A 19373-nucleotide genomic window follows, 5' to 3' on the forward strand; every position below is an offset into this window, starting at 1 on the left:
AGCAGTATTAACTCCAGAGATGGGAGTTCAAATAATTCCCAAAGGAGTACAAGGATCTCTTACCCAAGGAACAGTAGGCTTATTGTTAGGACACAGTTCTTCTACACTAAAAGGACTTATGATAAGTCTGGGGAAATTGATCCCGATTATGAAGGTGAAATAAAAGTTAAATCTAGTTCTCCAAAGTATATCAGTAATTTCACCAGGAGATATAATAGCATAGTTTTTAGTAATACCCAGCCTACATGATAAATTATCCAGTAGTACTATGGAAAGAGGTTCTAGGTGATTAGGCTCCACAGGTGTAGATTTGGCTATGCTGTCTTTGAATTTAGATTCTCTCCCAATGCTAAAACTAAATATTCAAGACATAAATTTAATGGGCTCCTGGACAGGTGCAGACCTTAGCATCATATCTCGTCAAGAATGGCCAAAACATTGGTCATTACAACAAGCCACTGAAACGCTTCGAGGCCTAGGGGTGGCAACTAATCCCCAGAGAAGTGCAATGGTATTAGATTGGAAGGATTCTGAAGGATGTGAAGGAACTATACAGCTATATGTATTGGATCATCTTCCTATAAATTTATGAGGACGAGATGTCCTACATCAATTAGGTTTGATATTAACACATAACATCAATCCAAATGCGCCCACTATTAGGGCTAGACAAGGTTTCAGGAAAGAAAAAAGATTAGAAGAACAAGGTATAGCAGCACCAATTCGAATAGATCAAGGAATAAATAGACATGGACTGGGTTTTCAGAAGGGGTCAATGAGGCAATAAAAATTACTTGGAAATTAGATAGACCAGTATGGGTTCCTCAGTGGCCCCTGACTAAAGAAAAGATACAAGCAGCCCATGACCTGGTCAAACAATTAGCGGAGGAACAATACAACCTTACATATCTCCCTATAATACTCCCATTTTTTCATTAAAAAGAAATCAGGTAAATGAGATTATTGCAAGATTTAAGAGCCATTAATAATGAGATGGTTATCATGGGACCTGCTCAATCGGAGATTCCTCAATTGTCTGCTTTGCCAAAAGTGTGGTCTGTTTTAGCTATAGATATTAAAGATTATTTTTTCAATTCCAATTCATCCTCAGGATAGTCCACGTTTTGCATTTACTATCCCTGCACTGAATCATGAAGGTCCTGATCAGAGATATGAATGGAAAGTACTCCCTCAAGGGATGGCTAACAGCCCAACTATGTGTCAAATTTATGTTAACAAAGCAATCCAGCCACTTAGAAATCAATATCCTGAGCTACAAATATTTCACTATATGGATAATGTATTGTTAGCACACAAAGATAAAAACACATTGCTAGAATGTTATGTCACACTTACAAATTTATTAAAAAATTATAATCTAGAGATAGCAATAGATAAAGTAGAATTAAATTTTCCAATTAATTATTTAGGAATTCTATTATCCTCAACCATGGCCCGTCCACCAAAAATTCAAATACGAGTAGGTCAACTCAAATCACTTAACAACTTACAAAAGTTATTAGGAGACATCAATTGGATAAGGCCTTATCTAGGCATACCAACAGGAGAGTTGAGACCTTTATTTGATATCCTAAAAGGCCCATTAGATCCAAATTCACCCCGCATGTTAACACCTGAAGCAAGAAAAGCATTAAAAATTATTGAAACATATATGGAAAATATGCATTTGGATAGAATTGATATAACTTTACCTTTATTATTTATTGTAATACCAACAAAAATATTCCTACAGGAGTATTTTGGCAAGAAGGTCCATTATTGTGGATACATTTATCTTATTCTCCTATCACTATTCTTACTAGGTATCCTGAGGCTGTAGGACAATTAATACTTAAAGGAATAAAAGCAGCAAAGGGAGTATTTGGAATTTCTCCCAATAGAATTATTACTCCATATACTATGGATCAAATTGATGAGTTAGCTAATGAGTTAAATACTTGGGCAATAATCATGTGTAAATCTAATGTTTCATTTGATAATCACTTACCATCTAATTCTTTGTAGTCTTTTTGGTCTTCATATCCTGTAGTTTTTCCAAAAATGACAAGAAAAACCCCTATCATGAATGCTCCAAATACATTAACTGATGGGTCAAATAATGGTACAGCAGCAGTAGTTACCCCTGATCAAACTTTTGCATTTTCAGTACCCAAACAATCAGCTCAAAAGGTAGAGCTTAATGCAGTATTGAAAGCTTTTGTGATGTTTAACGATTCTGTGTTTAATTTATATTCTGATAGTCAGTATAAAGTTAATGCTATAAAATTCCTTGAAGATGCTGGTAGGATTTCCCCTTCCTCTACTCTTTTCTCTGTGTTTTCTGCTATACAAAGTCTAATCTGGGACAGAAAAGATCCATTCTTTATAGGACATATCAGAGCACATACAGGATTGCCTGGAGCCCTTAGTTTGGGCAACGATTTAGCAGATAAAACTACACATGACATACATATTTTCTCTACACTAGAAGAAGCTACACATTTTCATAAAATGTTCCATGTCAATGCTAATACTTTACAAAATCGTTTTAAAATAACTAAGGAACAAGCTAGACAAATAATAAAACAATGTCAAAATTGTGTGACCTTTTTACCACAAGTTAATCTTGGAGTCAATCCTACAGGACTGATACCTAACCATGTTTGGCAGATGAACATCACACACTTGCCAGAATTTGGAAAATTAAGATATTTATATGTTACAGTTGATACTTCTTATGGATTTTTGATGGGCTCCCTTCATGCTGGAGAAAAAAATAAAGATGTTATAGCTCATTGCTTACAAAATATTGCCACTGTGGGCATTCCAAAACAGTTAAAAGCAGATAATGGTCCTGGTTATACTTCTACCTCTTTTAAACAATTTTGCTCATTATTTGGCATTACTCATATAACAGGAATCCCATACAATCCTCAGGGACAAGGCATAGTTGAAAGAGCTCATCAAACTATTAAAATGTACTTATTAAAGCAAAAGGAGGGAATTGGAAAGGGGTGTATATCCTCCAAATATAAACTTAAAATAACCATTTTTACTCTAAACTTTTAAAATTTGGATTCATCAGGGCTTAGTGCTGCGGAAAGGCATATGTGTCCAAAAAATGTACATAAGCCTAAGGTACTTTGGAAGGATATTCTAACAGGACTATGGAAAGGTTCTGACCCAGTGATTGTCTGGAATCAGGGGTCTGTTTGTGTATTTCCACAGGGAGAACAGCAGCAGATTTGGATTCCAGAGAGATTAACTAAGGTCCTGACCCAGTTATTGTCTGGAGTTAGGGGTCTATTTGTGTATTTCCACAGGGAGAACAGCAGCCTATTTGGATTTCAGAGAGATTAACAAAGGTCCTGACCCAGTGATTGTCTGGAGTTGGGGTTCTGTTTGTGTGTTTCCACAGGGAGAACAACAGCCAATCTGGATTCCAGAGAAACTAACCATAGCGAATTCTATAGACCAAAAAAAAAAAAAAAAAAAAAGGTGATTTGACTCAAATCCATAACAGCTGATATCCAGAGCTCCAGTTTGTCTATTCTTACATCTGTGATAGTGATTAACCAGGATGCTTTTTTCAATATTTATTTTATTATTGCCTTATTCCACATCATAAAGTTCTATTTTATTTTTGAGCTCATACAAACCTAGGTTAATGTTTTTATGATCAGTTTTATTTTTTGACTGTGGAGCTTTTAAACATGGCAATGGAGATTTCACCTAGGTAAAGCTACAAGGCCTTTACTATTGTCTTATGTGTTGTATGTTATGTGTGCACACTTCTGTTTTGTGTTGTATGTCTGTATGTGTGTATGTCCATATATCATATGAGGAGCTCTCATGTATAAATGGATCGAAATTTTTTTTATTCACGTGATTTTAATGGTTTAATTTAGATTGGGTAAACAGCTGTTGAAAATTGTTTTAATATGTGAACAAATAAGGAGGTTAACATTTCTGTTTGTTTACTTTCACCTTTCCTTCTCATTATATTTAATAATTCTGTTCAGGATAATGTAAATTGTTCAAAAATTTTTTTCCTAGTGCCTGTTGGAATGTTACATATTTTTTTCTTAGCATCATTGCCAGAATTCATTCCAGTGCCATTGAAGACAAAGATAAAACCAAACTACAGCTTCTTCGATAGTTATCACAACAAACTGTATAAACTGATGCATCAATGAATAATAACTCAACAAGTAATTCTCAATCAAGGAGTCAATTTACTTTGGGAGGAAATGGACATATTGACAGATTCCTCTGCTTTGAACTGCTTGCAGAACTTGCCTGGACTATGTATCACTTGTATGCATTGTGAACTATCTGTTGGTGCAGTGAATTGTGGTAGTGCTGGAGTATTTTTGCTGATGGTGTCACTGGTGGTACAATTTTTCAGAGAAGCCCTCAATTGGCTTAGTGTCATGGCATTTTGCATCCTCCTCCCTTCTACTAGTGATGGTCTGAAATTTGGGGGCCAACAGAGGTGAGGCAAAGAACCTCACCCCCCCACTGGCTCCAAGGCCAATTTTGGTGGCCAACAGAGGTGATTCAAAAAACCTCACCCCCCCCCACACACTGGTGCAAAGGCCTATCCACAAGTATGGCTGTATGCTGGACCGGTAGTCAGTGATGAGTATGATTCAATTGCAGTGGTACCAACCTAAGACAGGAGGCTGATGCCTAGAGGTCAGTTCATTCGATGACGGGTAAGGACCATATGTTGAATTGGACTACCTAACAGGCACAGTCCCTAAGCCACATTGCTTTTTGTTTAATTAAACAGAAGGGGGGAGATGCTGAGAGCCACGGCCAAGTCTGTATGGCCCCCTGGCCTTTTGCCAACAGTATTGATTGACAAGCAAGGCATTACTATCTGCCTCTGCCGCTACTTTTGAGTTCTCGCACTATTTTGGAGTTCTCGTGGGGATTTCCGGGAATTCCCCAAGAGTTCCCATTGATTGGGGAAGTGCAGGAGGAGGGATTTCCAGGAGAGATATTTCTGGCTGTGGGTTCCTGGATGAGCTGTGTGGCATTCTGGAGAATTCCCCAGGAGCGTGCGTGAGGTTTTTTCTTGCAGTTTCAAAAATAAAGTTTTTTCCTGCTTCAGTGGCTCATGATTTGTGCCCAGCCAGACTGAGGCAGCAGATTTCATATTGGAGTTTAGAAAAGTTGTTAATCTATGTTTGTTGACCTTGTCTCCTGCTATTTATGAAATTTGTTCATGAGTTCTGAAGTTTCTGCGGCAGTTTTCCTGGGTCTTCCAAATGAAGGATCATGTCATCAGAAAATAGATAAATTGAGTTCTTCTTTTTCTATTGTATCTCTTTAATTTCTTTCTCTTGATTGATTGCTTGAGTTTCAAGGTCTAAATTTCACAGGAGTGGGGAAAGTGCCCATCCTTGTCTTGTCCTGTTTTTAGAGGAAATATTTTCAGTTTTTCTCATTCAGTATAAGGTTGGCCTTGGGTTTTTTATACACAGCCTTGACAATGGTGAGGGAAGTTGTTTCCATCCCTAGTTTCCATAGTGTTTTAAACATGAATGGGTGCTGTACTTTGTCAAGGGCTTTTTCTGCATCCATTGAGATAATCCTGTGAGTCTTGTCTGGAAGTCCATGTTTGTGCTGCATTACACTCTAGACTTGCATATGTTGAAGCAGCCTTGCATCTGTGTGATGAAACCCACTTGATAATAGTTTGCTGCTGTTTAATGTGTTTTTGTATGTTATTTGCCAGTATTTTATTAAGAATAGTTGAATTTAAGTTCATCAAGGGTGATGGGCTGAACTTTTGTTTCATTGATGTGTCTTTGTCTGGTTTTGGTATCGTGATGTGGGCTTCACAGAATGAGTTGAGCAATGTTTCTTTTGTTTCTGTTTCATGGAATAATTTGAGGAGGGTTGGGGTTAGTTCTTCACTAAAGGTCTGGCACAATTTGGCTGAGAGTCCATCCAGTCCTGGGGTTTCCTTTGTTGGAGGCTTTTGATAGCTGCTTCAGTTTCCTTACTTGGTGTTGGTCTGTTTGATTGTTTGGTATCCTCATTGTTCAGCTTGGGGTGGTCAGACGTTTCTAGAAATTTGTCAATATCCCAAGATTTTCTTTTTTGGAGTATAAATTTCCAAGATAGTTTCTGATGATCCTCTGGATTTCAGTACTATCTTTGGTGATATTTTCTTTTACATCTTGGGTTTTGTTAATTTGAGTCCCCCTTTTTTGGTTAGTTAGCTGAAGATTTTATCAATCTTATTTATAATTTCAGAAATCCTACTCTGTTTAATTTATCAGTTGCATTTTTTTTCTTTAAATGTTTTTGTTAGTTATTGAAGGAACTTTATTTATTTATTTGTTTATATGTGGTGCTGGGAATTCAACCCAGTGTCTCACACATGCCAGGCAAGTGCTCCACGACAAAGCCCCAGCCCCAGGCCCTGTTGCATTGTTTGTTATTCCCAATCTCACTATTTTTGGCTCTGATATTAATTATTTTCTATTTTCTAGTGATTTTGGTGTGAAATGTAATGTTAATTTATTTGGTATTTTTCTGTATTTTTTTTTGAGGTTGATCACAGTGCTGTGAATGTTCCTCTGACACCCACCTTTATAGAAATAGGGCTGGATTCCAAACTACTGAGATCACGTCATGGCTTTTACAATAATTTATGTACATCTTAAAATCAGGCCAAAATTGCAAGTTCACACACAAAATCCCCTATCAAATGTCACAGGGTTCAGTGTTGCTATTGTACCAGGGAACACTGCTCATGGATCTGTTTCACTCTGTGGCTGAACTGAGATCCTAAGTGCCCTGAGTGGCCACTCCACCACGCAGGCCTGGGGCTTCCTTCCACACTAGGGACCGTAACTCAGGTGGCTTCCACGTGTGGCCCAGGTTTCTATCCCTAATGTGTGCAGGGCGCATCCCCAGGTCATGAGTCCCTCAGGGCACAGAGGAGGCCCAGTGACCAGGAGCCTGCCGCCCCGGCCAGCCCCGGCTGCTCTCTCCTCTGCAGAAAGAAAGCTGCTCTCACCTCCCATCAGCCCTTGGCCAATTTATTATTATTCCTTGCTACAGGGACTGAAAAATCCCCAGGCAGTAGGAGCCTCAGTGACATGGGGAAGCTTCCTGGTGTAGATGGATCACACAAATGCCCCCAGGACCAGTGTAGACGTGGAGTTTGAAAGCATTTTATTAGTTCGTCATGGTCACCATCACAGGGCCCCTGACCCAGCCACCTGCCTGGGTGCCTTTCCCCACGTGGCCTCCTGCTCCCTCCTCCCATCCCCTCTTTCCCTCTCTGTCCTCTGCTCACTTCCTCCTTCTTATTCATGTCCTACCACCTTGTACCCCACAGAGACTCACAACATGAAACTCTCTGCACATCCACAGGAGCACACGGCATGGTCACGCCAGCTCATCCCTTGGCACCTGCAGTTCCCCACGCATCCCTCTTCCCCCAGTCCCGTCCTCTGCTCCACGGACATGTTTTCTATTTTCATGGGTCTGCCCAGCCCATCCCCCTGATTTTGCTCCAGTTTCCACATATAAGTGCAGTGTTCACCCCCTGTCTTTCTGAGTCTGGCTTATGTCACGTAGCCTGGCATTCTGTAGTTCTGTCCATCTCCTAGACTATGCCTGGTTTCACTGCTCTTCATGGCTGAGTAGTACTCCATTGTGTCTGCACACCTCATGGTCTTGGTGCATTTATCTGCTGGTGATCACAGGGTGTTTCCTTAACATGGTCATGTGCACCATGCTGCTGTGAATATTGATGCACTTGTATAACTATACTATTTCAATTTTAGTTTTTTGAATAAGTACCAATGAGCATTGTAGCTGGATCATATGGTGGTTCATTTTTATATATTTAAACAATCTTCATACTGCTTACCAGCATGCTCATACTAATTTTTATTCCTATGAAAAACATTAATTTGCCTGTTTTTTCACATATTTGAAAGAATATACTATGATTTGTATTCTTGAAAAATGCCATTTTAACTGAGGTGGGGTGAAATCTCCCTCTGATTTTGATTTGCATTTCTGTGATGGCAGGTTTGTTTTTTTGAGAGGGAGACTGTGGGTGTGTCTAACCACTGGGTTCACCTTGTGTTTTCAGAGTCCCTAAAACCTGACATCAGGTACCACCTCCCTGTGCATGGACAAGGCCTTGAGAATGAGGAGCCTTGATCCTCTGGGTCTGAGAGATGGACCCATTGGATGCATCTATGGACTTTTGGGAAGGGGAAGGGAAGGATAAATGGGACTTCAGAGGTGGAAATTTGGCTGGTGGTTGACTTTCAAACTGCAGAAACTTTCATTAAGGTAATTAAGCCCCAATTAAGACTGAGACAACTTCTGAGCCCAACATACAGAGTAATTGTGGAGGGGAGGGAAAGCCGTCCTTCGGGGACTGAGGTTCTGCAGAGGGTTTGCCTCTCCCTGAGAGCTGTCGACTGTGACAGCTGGGGTTCTGGTGGTGGCTTGTGGTATGTAAGAGCCCCACAGATCCCGGAGGCACAAGTACAGCCTGGGAAGCTGCACCCTGTCAGAAGGGCCCACACAGAGTGGTCAGCAGCACAGCCACCAAGGTGAGTGGGCCCAGGGTCTGACTTGCTCCCAGGCACCTGTGACGTCTCCTCAGCAGCACAGACCTTACTCTCTGAGACTGAGCAAGGGGGTGCTGAGAGCCCGTGATCCTAGGGCCTTCCCTCTTCATCTGGTATCTGAAGGTCCACACCTGGGCAGAAACACCAAGGGCCTTTATATCAGATGTCCCTCCGCTACACGGGAGTAGCTTGGACCTGTGTTGGAGATCTGGATTCATCAGAGAGCCCCGTGGTGGGTCCTGAAGACAGAAGTTAGACTCTCTGTCTGCCTTTAGAAAAGCTGTGTCTTTAGCCTTGATGTCGACCTGTGAAGATTCTGAAAACATTCTTAACTTACACGGGATTACTGCAACTAGATTACAGCGTATTATTCAGTTGTTTCTCTTGTATCATGTTTCTGTGTCTGTAAGTGCATTGTGTTTAATGTGAAGGCATTTTGGGGGCATCCAACCTGAAACTGTCCTCAAACATAACATTAGATCATACATGTGAGTCATATTTATGCTTCAGATGTCTGTTAGAGTGTCTACTAAACACAATTAGTACTTAAAATCACAGTGTCTCTTATTGAATTTCAGTGTGTTTCATTAGTTTGCTTGATATTAAAATTCCAGAACTATTTCTTCAAGTTTAGTTCATATCATGCACCAAAAACCACCAATCACATATTTATCTTGGCAAGTTACCCCTAGGGAGGATGGATGTACCTACCTAGCTCACCAGGTGTTACTGCCAGGTGGGGATGATATATTTCTCTGAATGCATGACCTATCTTTTAGAATCATTTAGTCTGCACCTGTGCAGTCAATCTGGAATAATGCAAATCTCTCCTCTGACATTTTTCATTTCATTTTGTCACAGTGAAAGAGAAGGGAGTTGTATGTCTCAAAAGTGCCTCCCAAGTTTGATGCAGGGCTGTGTGGTTTGGAAACATAGTAGTGGGCTGTAAATATGAGAAAAATTAGAAATGTACAAGCAATATGAAAACATTTAATATGTCCTCTGGGCCATGATGTGCACTGAGCACACTTATTTTCATCCTTGGCTTACTACTTGAAGCTGCTTTTCCTGGATCATTAAAGCTTGTGTCATAAGGCGTTGCACAGCACATATTCAGGATTCTGTGCTGTTTACACTAAGGCATTGGTGCAGGCTTTATTCTCCCCATTTGTTAGTGGAGGAAACAGAGTTGGAAAGGGAATCTTGAATCTCTCCTAATTCAAGGGCATAACCAGTATTCCTGCCCTTCAAGCTGCCAGGGAGGATCAGCAGAGGAATCTAAAGCAATCTTAATGAACAGCAGGAGCTGGGGAAAGGATTTAGAACTGCATTCCATGCACACACAACACATGCAGATTCTAGGTATCTTTTAGTTTCTTGGGTTCTTTATTTATGGAGAAATTGACCATATTTAACATAAGTTCTCACGTGAGACTTGAGATTGGAAATCTAACAGGAAAATGTAACATCCTGTCCAGGATTACTCGGAAATCCAGCAGCCCAATTGTTGACTAGGTGGGAAAAAACCAATAAACAGAAACAAAACAAACCAAACCAAAACCAAGACCAAAACCTAGCCCAGGTAGAGCAGGCTGCAGAACTGACTGAAGTCTTGCTCCCAGCAAGGTTCTGCAGAGGCTGGAAAATGCCCTTAGGACACTGCTTTAGTGATGTGTGCCCAGTGTCTCCACCAGGAGGCTTTCCTGGGGATTCCTGACTCAGACACTGACTCATCTCCTGGCAGCGTGCAGCAGGTGGTCCCACAGCTGACCCTCTGATAAACACCATCACATGCAGAACAGACCCAGGCTGTCTTAGAGGTCCTTGAGGTCATCAGAGGAACTCAGCCCTTGGCTGCAGAGCCTGGCAGGGCAGTAATCCACGGCTCAGCTGAGCTCCCTTGCTAGCTGCATGCCGTCCATAATCTGATTTCATTCCTTCATGTCTTTGACAGGTTCGACTTTAGCTGTTGATTCCTTCTGTAAAGGTTTTGGAGTTTGGTTCCAACAGAGAACTACAGAGATTCTCTGAGTATGAGTAAGCAGGGAAACCACAGAGTCCTGTTGTGTGTAGGAGAGCACAGAGGGAAGCTCTCCTCATCAAAGATGGAAAACCGTGATACAAAAGCAATCCTAGAGTTGTGGTGCTGACCCAAATGAGAGACAGAAGGGGATGTTGAACAAAGCAGCAGACAGTGCAGAAATTGAAATGTGGCCATGTTTACATTTGTTAAAGACATTAAAGTTGAAGTAACTGGATTTTACAAATTCTTGTGCATGGGATATTGGGGGGATGAAAGACCAAGCATGAACTACAACTTTTGCATTGCAATATAAGAATATATAGAATGAAATTAATACAGAACAGGGAGTACTCTGATTGGGAGAGTACAGGTTTAATGTATCCATGCTGAGGTTGAACATAGATGGGAATCCAAGGATTGGACCAAGCAGCTTGTTATTGATGATATGGAGCTTATAAAACTTCAGGGTTAACAATTTATTGTTTTGAATAATAGACCTCACGATGGTGTTTTAAATGATGAAGAATGTTCCTCAAACTATCACAGAAAATAAAATATTATTTTGAACAAAATCTGCACCATGACATTGAAACTGATTGTTTTTACACTCTGGGAATTTCAGCTGTGAAATATTTCTTTGCAGATACGTATTATCATTAATGTTTCTTTCTTCAAAAGGTGTTCCTACGTCCAAGCATATCTGCCTGTAATTAAGAAATGGTGTTAAATGTTGTCAAGGGGACCATCTTTGTGTTTCTAGTAGGACTTGGAGTTGTGGGGAACGTCCTTGTTCTTGTGAACTATATGGGCTTGTTTAGAAGCACCATGAAATCTATCCACCTCATTCTCATCCACTTGGCTTTTACAAACATGGTAACACTTCTTACTAGAGGCAGGCCATGGACAGTGTCCAGTTTGGGGTTGAGAAGCCTCCTAGGTGACGTAGCCTGTAAGGTGGTGGTTTACCTCAGCAGGGTGGCCCGGGGCCTGTCCATCTGCACCACCAGTCTCCTCACAGTGGTCCAGGCCACCACCATCAGTCCCAGAGCCTCCAGGAGGGGGAGGCTGCAGCCTAGGTCAGCCTGGCACCTGCTTCCCTTGTTGCTCTTCTTTTGGTTTCTCAATTCCGTGATAAGCATGAACTTACCGTTTTATATCAAACATATCAGGATCATGAACACATCAGAAGTTACTAGAAGTGATAATTTCTGTTATTTTCAATCACAAAACTGGACAGTTGGATGGATTTTTATTGTTCTCATGGTCCTTCGAGATGCCATGTTCCAGGGTGTCATGGGCTGGGCCAGGGGCTACATGGTCTTCCTCCTCCACAAGCACCACCAGCACGTGCTCCACCTTCAGACCTCCAAGCTCCTCCACAGACCCCCCCTGAGGTGAAGGCTGCAAAGAGGGTGCTCCTTCTGATGCTCTGCTTTCTCTTCTTCTATTGGGCAGATTGCTTTATGTCTTTATATGTCACTTTCTCCGTAGAGAGTAATTTCATAGAAGGAAGTGCTGTAGAACTTGTGGACCTGGGGTATGCAGTCCTCAGTCCACTTGTGCTGAAGCACAGGGATGGACACTTGGCTGAATGTCAGCACATGTCTGTTTCAATGATTTTTCAATAAGTAAGTTTGAAACCATTCTTAGTTTTGTGTTGCTGTATGTAATGGGAAAATCAAGTAAGGGTAGCTGAACCACAGAGAGGCTCATTTCCGTACCCAGATCTGGTGACAGTCCATGACATCTGTCATAGGCAGGTGACGCAGTGTGTTTCTTCTATCTCTCTGTGGAGTCCTGTGAGAGATGTCATCTGAATCTGGTTATGGATGATCCTCTATCTCTCCTAGGACCCTGTATGTTTGCTTGTTTTACTTCTTTTATAAATCTCAGACTCTGTTGATATATATATTGATATGTAAGGTGCATATATAATTAATAGAATATATCTTTAGAATTATAATATTTACATATAAATTAGAATAACATACTTCATTGGATGTCATGTATAATATAAAATCTGCAAGACTAAAGAGATTGAAAGTGTAGTTGTCTTGTTTAATAGAAATGTCAATGGAGGCACAATGAAAATAACTTATTTTTTCTTTTCATGTTTTCTGATTGGTAAATCCCTATTTGAATGCATTTTATCTCCAATAAATGATAAGTTGGTTTTGATCACAAATCATGACTTTTTTCTAGAGTGTTTGATAAAGTCTTTACACTGCTTGATGTTCTCTCCCTATTTTTAGAAATACACATCATATTCTGATTCATAGTGAAATGAACTTAGTTTTCCTTTTTCTTAAATGGACAAAACATATATTTGTGTAGAAAGCACAGATCTGGCATGAATGTGTTTGATTAAACATTTTGAAATATTATTGATACTGTCAACTTATTGATTATATCTTAAAGACATCAGGTTTGACATAGAGGTCCTTCCCTTCATTTCAAGATGTCCTCTACGTTTTTCTTATGACCCTGTTTTTTTTTTGTATGTTTTAATTCTCTAGGAAGAAATGGTGAAGGCCTTTCCATTGATAATATGTTAACATATTTAAAGTAATTTTTTTACTGTTATCATGTCATACTCAAAAATTAGGAGTTTATCTGCTTGATAAAGTGGTGGTGTCCTTGCAGTTAAAGTGTGTAATAGTGTCTTAGCCCACATGTTTCTCCTGTGACAGCTGTGTCCTGACGTCTAGCAAGAGAACGAGACAAAGTGAGCCACCCCTGAACATGTGGTCACTTATGGGCTCAAGGGCAAGGAGTGCAAATCCCATAAGTGCAGCTAGGAATGAGTGACAGGTAAAGTGGAGTCAGGGGGTTAGACGGCTGAGCATTGCAACAGACAGACACCTGGAAGATGGCCCATGACAGTGGGAAACAAGTTGTCAAGGGTTGCCTGGATTTTAGTTTCCCCACATAAGTATGCTTATTTTTTACTCTAAAATGTGGGGATTGAGTTGAGAAAATAAAAGTACATCTGAAATCATAATTGGTAAATAATTGAAAAGAATGGTGCATGTGATTAAGAGTGTTTCAACATGTGGAGTGGAGAGAGGAGAGAGGATGGGAAACACTGGCCTGGAGCCCTCTGACGTGACTGGCAGGACAGCAATCTCTTTCATTTCTCAAATGTCTGTAGGTTTTTAAAGCAGTAAAATACAAACAGTGAGATGAACTCTGCATCAGTTGTGCCTTAGAAACCTTAATGATGTTTATAGTAGAGATGACAGAATGTTGCCCCAATTTTGTGAGTCAGACCTTCACATTTAGAAACCCTGAAGATCTTGTTATATGGAATTGAAACATCGATGTTTATACATAGACCTGAAGTTGCTAAAAATAAAAACAAAGAAATATCTTGAAAGCAACAATGAAAACATCAGGTAAATGCCATCAAAGATTCCTAATTGATAGTGGATTTCATACACAGGATCTTGGGCCCCAGAAAACTGCATTGATGACAAACTTCAAAATCCTCCTCTTATTGGTGGATGCATGAACATTTTGAGCCTTTAGTGATTATCGTCAGTTCATACCTAGTGTCAGTTAATCACTGAAATGTCTGGGGATTCCCTTGTTCCCATGACCGTCATTCTATTAGGTGAACGTCCGTCTCACTGGGGAAGAGTAGGAGGAAGGGGTCAGTGTGCTCTGGCAGTGCAGCACGGTCCCTCATGGGCAGCTCCCTCCCCCTCCACACAGGAGCCCTGTGTCTGCAGACTGGCTCCAGGATGGGAGTTAATGGAGGAGCCAAGACCTGTTCTAGAGATTTGAGTCAGGTGTCCACTCACAGAAGTTGGGGTTTCACTCCTTCTATAGACCCAGAAGGAACTGGGCAGAACTCCCATGTTTCCTTCCTACAGACCCCATGATCAGTTGATCAATGCCAAAGATCTCTAGGTCTCCCAATTCTGATTGTTTCCATGGTGATAAACATGACTATTGTCCCTTAGTGATTCAATGCCATCATATGGCATGTGTGATCTTGGGAACTGATGGTCCCCTTTGTGTTTAACTCTTCTAGTTCAATTCTAGTACATTCCATTTTGATGTTAGATTCATGGCAAACAACCAACAGAATCCATCTAAGATGCTGAGCTATTCTCATGAATTTCTTCAGCAAATGGCGTTGCTAAAACTAGATGCCCACATGCAAAGTATGATATTGGGCCTTAATGTTAAAACATACACAAAACTCTAATCAAAGTTGAGCAAAGATTTAAATATATAAGTGAAATTTTAGAACTCCTTAAATACAAACTAGAAAAGCACTCCTCAACTTTGTCTCCTCAGTGAGTTTTTAGATATGACTTTCAAAACAGAAAAAAAATAGAAGAAATTACCATGTGGGATTATATCACACTAAATACATTGTGCACATAAAGCAGACACTCAACACATTGAAAAGTCAGCAATGGGAGGAGACCCACATTTGAAAACTATATGACTAGTAAAACTTTACCGTCCAAATTATGTGAGTCTCTCATATATGTGCAATAGCCAGAAACCCAAGACTAGGCATGTTATACATGGACAAGGGACTAGAAAATACTTTTCAGAAGAAGACATGCAAATGTCCTAAAAGCATGTGAGGAGACACTCCACATCAGTAACTCTCAGAAAACTGCAAGTCAAATTCAGAAAACATACCTCACACCTGGTAGATTGTTTTTTATCTATGAGAGAAGAAATAATAAGTTAGCCAGGACGTGGAGAGAAAACAATTTTGCGTATGCCAATGTGATTCTGGATATTAAGTGTGCACTGTTGTTGAGAATTATTTTCCTTTTCTATTATGAGAAAAAACTGGATATCTTCAGAGAATTAATAGCACAGCCTTTTCCATCTTAAGCAAAAAGGATGAAGTAGGAGGCATTACACTACTTCAGAACTCAAAATACACTACCAATCTGTAGGAGTATAGAAAGCATTGTGTTGGCATAAAGAGAGACACTTTCACTAATGAAAATATCTGGGAGCCTAGAAGTAGCTCATATATCTACAGTTGATTGAGTGTCCACAAAGCTGCTCTGAAGGTTCATTAGAGAAAGAACAGATTCTCAATGAAGTGGTCTTGGAAAAATTGCATGTCCACATGGGAAGAATGTCACTGGACTCTTGTCTCTTACAACCTAGAAAATCTATTAAAAATAAATCACAGACTTAAATGTAAGAGCTGAATCAACAAAAGTAGTAGGAAAAAACACGGGGAAAGATGTAGGACATTGCAGTAGGCAAAGATACTTAGACAAGTCAACAAAATGAGAGCAAACCTAAGACAAACTGACAGATGATCTTAAAATGCTTTGCAGAGGAAAAACAAAACAGAATGAACAGGAGAAAAGGAACTAACTTCCTAATAGGTGAACATATTTGGAAAACATTTGTCTCACAGGGAATTTACATTCAGGAAATATAAAAGAAACTTAAATACTTCATAGTAAGGGCTGTTGGTGTAGCTCAGAGGGAGACTGTTGGTACAGGCAAAAAAATATTGATAACAAACACATGAACAAATTCAATAACCACCACAACAAAAGGCTCTGATTTTAAAAAGGCAATAATATTCTTTTAGTTTGAATCTCTGTGCCATCCTCTATTCTGATAAATCTTAGCTTTAGTCTATTGATGTTATCCCTAATCCTTGGAGGTTCTGTTCATGGTTCTTACCATTTTCACTGTGTGATCAACATTATCTTCAAGATTGTATATTTTTCTTCATTGTGTAAGGTTCTGTCTTCCAAGTGATCTATCTGTGAATGATGCTTTCTACTGAATTTTTTATTTGATTATTTATAAAGAATTTAAAAAACTTAATGCCAAAACCAAACCAAAACAAAAATCTCAATCAATAAATAGGCTAAGGAATAGAACAGACACTTCTCAGAACAAGATATACCATTGATCAACAAATGCATGAAAAAATGTTCAACTTCTCTAGCAATTAGAGAATTGCAAATCAAAACTACACTCCAGTCAGAATGGCAATTATCAAGAATATGAGCAATAATATGTGCTGTTGAGGATGTGGGGAATATGTACACTCATACATTGCTGGTGGCACTGTAAATTGGTGCAACCATTCTGGAAAGGAATATGGAGATTTCTTAAAAGCTTGGAATGGAACCACCATTTGACCCAGCAATCCTATGCCCTGGTCTTTACCCAAAGAACTTAAAATGAGCATAATATAGTGATGCAGCCACATCAATGTTTATAACAGCTCAATTCTTAATAGATGAGCTGTGGAAGTAACCAAAACGCCCATCAATAAGATACAGAAACTGTGGTATATACAGTGGATTATTACTCAGCATTAAAAGAGAACAAAATCATGGCATTTTCAGGTAAATGGATGGAGTTGGAGAATACCATGCTAAGTGAAGTAAGCCAATCCCCCAAACCAAAGGCCAAATGTTTTCTCTGATAAGTGGATGCTGATCCATAACAGGGATTGGGGAGGCATGGGGGAAATGGAGGAACTTCGATTGGGTAAAGGGGAGGAAGGGTTGAGAAGGTGCATGGGGGCAGGAGAGATGGTGGAATGAGATGGACATCATTACCATGGGTACATGTAGGTCTATGGCGTGATGCTACATTGTGTGCAAACATAGAATTGTAAAGTTGTGCTGCAATTGTATGCAATGAATCAAAATGATTTATGTTGTCATAAATAACTAATTAAAACAAATAAAATAATTTTAAAAATCAGATTACATTTTAATACCATAATTAAATAAGTATTGTTAAAAGGAAAAAAAACCTGGAGTGTGGTAAACTTGATTAAAGCACATCAGTTCCTTTGGCTACAATGCAACTATTAAAATTAAAAGAAAGTCAGTCCCTAAATCAGGTGAATTTTTATCTCTGCACAGTTTTTACCAAGGCCCTTGAGCATCTGTGAGGATAAACTTTTTGAATTTATGCACAGTCCATGAAGACCCTGGCCATCTCTTCTGTGCCACACTTTTTTCATGCCAATTTGTCTGGAGAATCTTATTGGATTTCTGCCTTGGTGTCTGCTGACTGTGTCTTTCTGGTGAATTTTACTGCTCATATTAGGAATTTCTAAAATTAGCCTGGAATGGGCTTCTCTCCAGCTCCAGTGGCCACGGTGGTGAGGTGAAAACCCCCCTCTTTGACCAGGAGGAGGGGGTCCAGGAGAACTTAAGGGAGTCAGCTGAACTTTGGGTAGAACTGGTTTGAATTCCACCTTGTTAATAAGAGTCTCTTACGAAGAGGGTGGGACTCAAACCCACAGTCCAGAGCACAATGGATTAGCAGTCCATGCCTTAACCACTCGGCCACCTCGTCTCAGAGCACTGCTGCTGCCACACTGGCTTAGGCAGGTGTTTGATAGGTTTGCCAAGTGGTGGACCAGGCCAGGATCCACAGATGAGCAGCAGACCCACCAGATGTTGTGGGGAATCAGGGAGGTGGGGTCAGTGTGGTCAAGGTACCTGCTGTGCTGTACGCCAGCAGGACACCCATGCAGAGGCACCTGTGCATGGCAGGGGAGCCAAAGTGGATAAACAAAGTTTCCAGGTTGATAGGAGCAAGGAGTTCTGGTGAGCTATGATTCAGCTGCATTAGCTTATAATGGTAACAGTGTATATTTCAGAAAGCTGGAGGAGACAGTTTCCTTGTTTTTTTATTTTATTTTATTTTATTTTTGTTTTACTTAGTTATACACGACAGTGGAATGCATTTGTGGACTTTGATATATCATACATAGATGAGATATAATTTCTCATTTTCTGAGTTGCATGTTGCAGAATCCTAATGGTCATGCAGTCACATATATACATACAGTAATAATGTTGTTTCATTCTACTGTCCTTCCTATCCCCACATCCCCTCCACCCTTCTCCTCCCATCACTTCCCTCTACCTAATCTAAGGTTATGTTATTCTTCCCTAGTGCCCCCACCTTATTGTGAATTAGCATCCACATATTTGAGAAAACATTTAGACTTTGGTTTTGTGGCATTGGCTTAGTTTGCTTAGTATGATATTCTCCAACTCCATCCATTTACTGGAAAATGCCATAAATTTATTCTTCTTTAAAGGTGAGTAATATTCCATTGAGTATATATACCACATGTTCTTTTGCCATTCATCTATTGAGGGACACCTAGGTTGGTTCCATAGTCTAGCAATTGCGAATTGAGCTGCTATAAACATTGATGTGGATGCATCACTGTAGTATGCAGATTTTAAGTCCTTTGGGTATAAACCAAGGAATGTGCTAGCTGGGTCAAATGGTTGTTCCATTCCTGATTTTCTAAGGAACCTCCACACTGCTTTCCATAGCAGTTGCACCAATTTTCAGTCCCACTAGCAATGTATGAGTGTACCATTTCCCCACATCCCCACTTATATGTATTGTTGCCTGTATTCTTGATGATTGTCATTATGACAGGAGTGAGATGAAATCTGAAAGTAGCTATAGGGAGATAGGGGATATAAAAAACAAACAAACAGAAATCCTGGAAATGCAGGAAACAATAAACCAAATTAAAAACTCAAATGAGAGTATTACCAGCAGAGGAGAACACTTAGAAGATAGAACTTCAGACAATGAAGACAAAGTTTTTCAACTTGAAAAGGACTTAGGCAGCTCAGTGAGAATGTTAAGAAATCATGAGCAGAACATCCAAGAATTATGGGATAACATAAAGAAACCAAACCTAAGAGTTATTGGGATACAAGAGGGTGTAG

At 39.9% G+C, this 19373-nt stretch overlaps 1 pseudogene; it reads left to right on the forward strand.

The window, feature by feature from the left end:
- The first annotated feature begins 11358 nt into the window (after window positions 1-11358).
- Window positions 11359-12269, forward strand: LOC144365829 (putative vomeronasal receptor-like protein 4; annotated as a pseudogene).
- Window positions 12270-19373: the final 7104 nt, after the last annotated feature.

The sequence above is a fragment of the Ictidomys tridecemlineatus genome, chromosome 8 (assembly GCF_052094955.1).
Source record: "Ictidomys tridecemlineatus isolate mIctTri1 chromosome 8, mIctTri1.hap1, whole genome shotgun sequence".
Lineage (NCBI taxonomy): Eukaryota > Metazoa > Chordata > Mammalia > Rodentia > Sciuridae > Ictidomys > Ictidomys tridecemlineatus.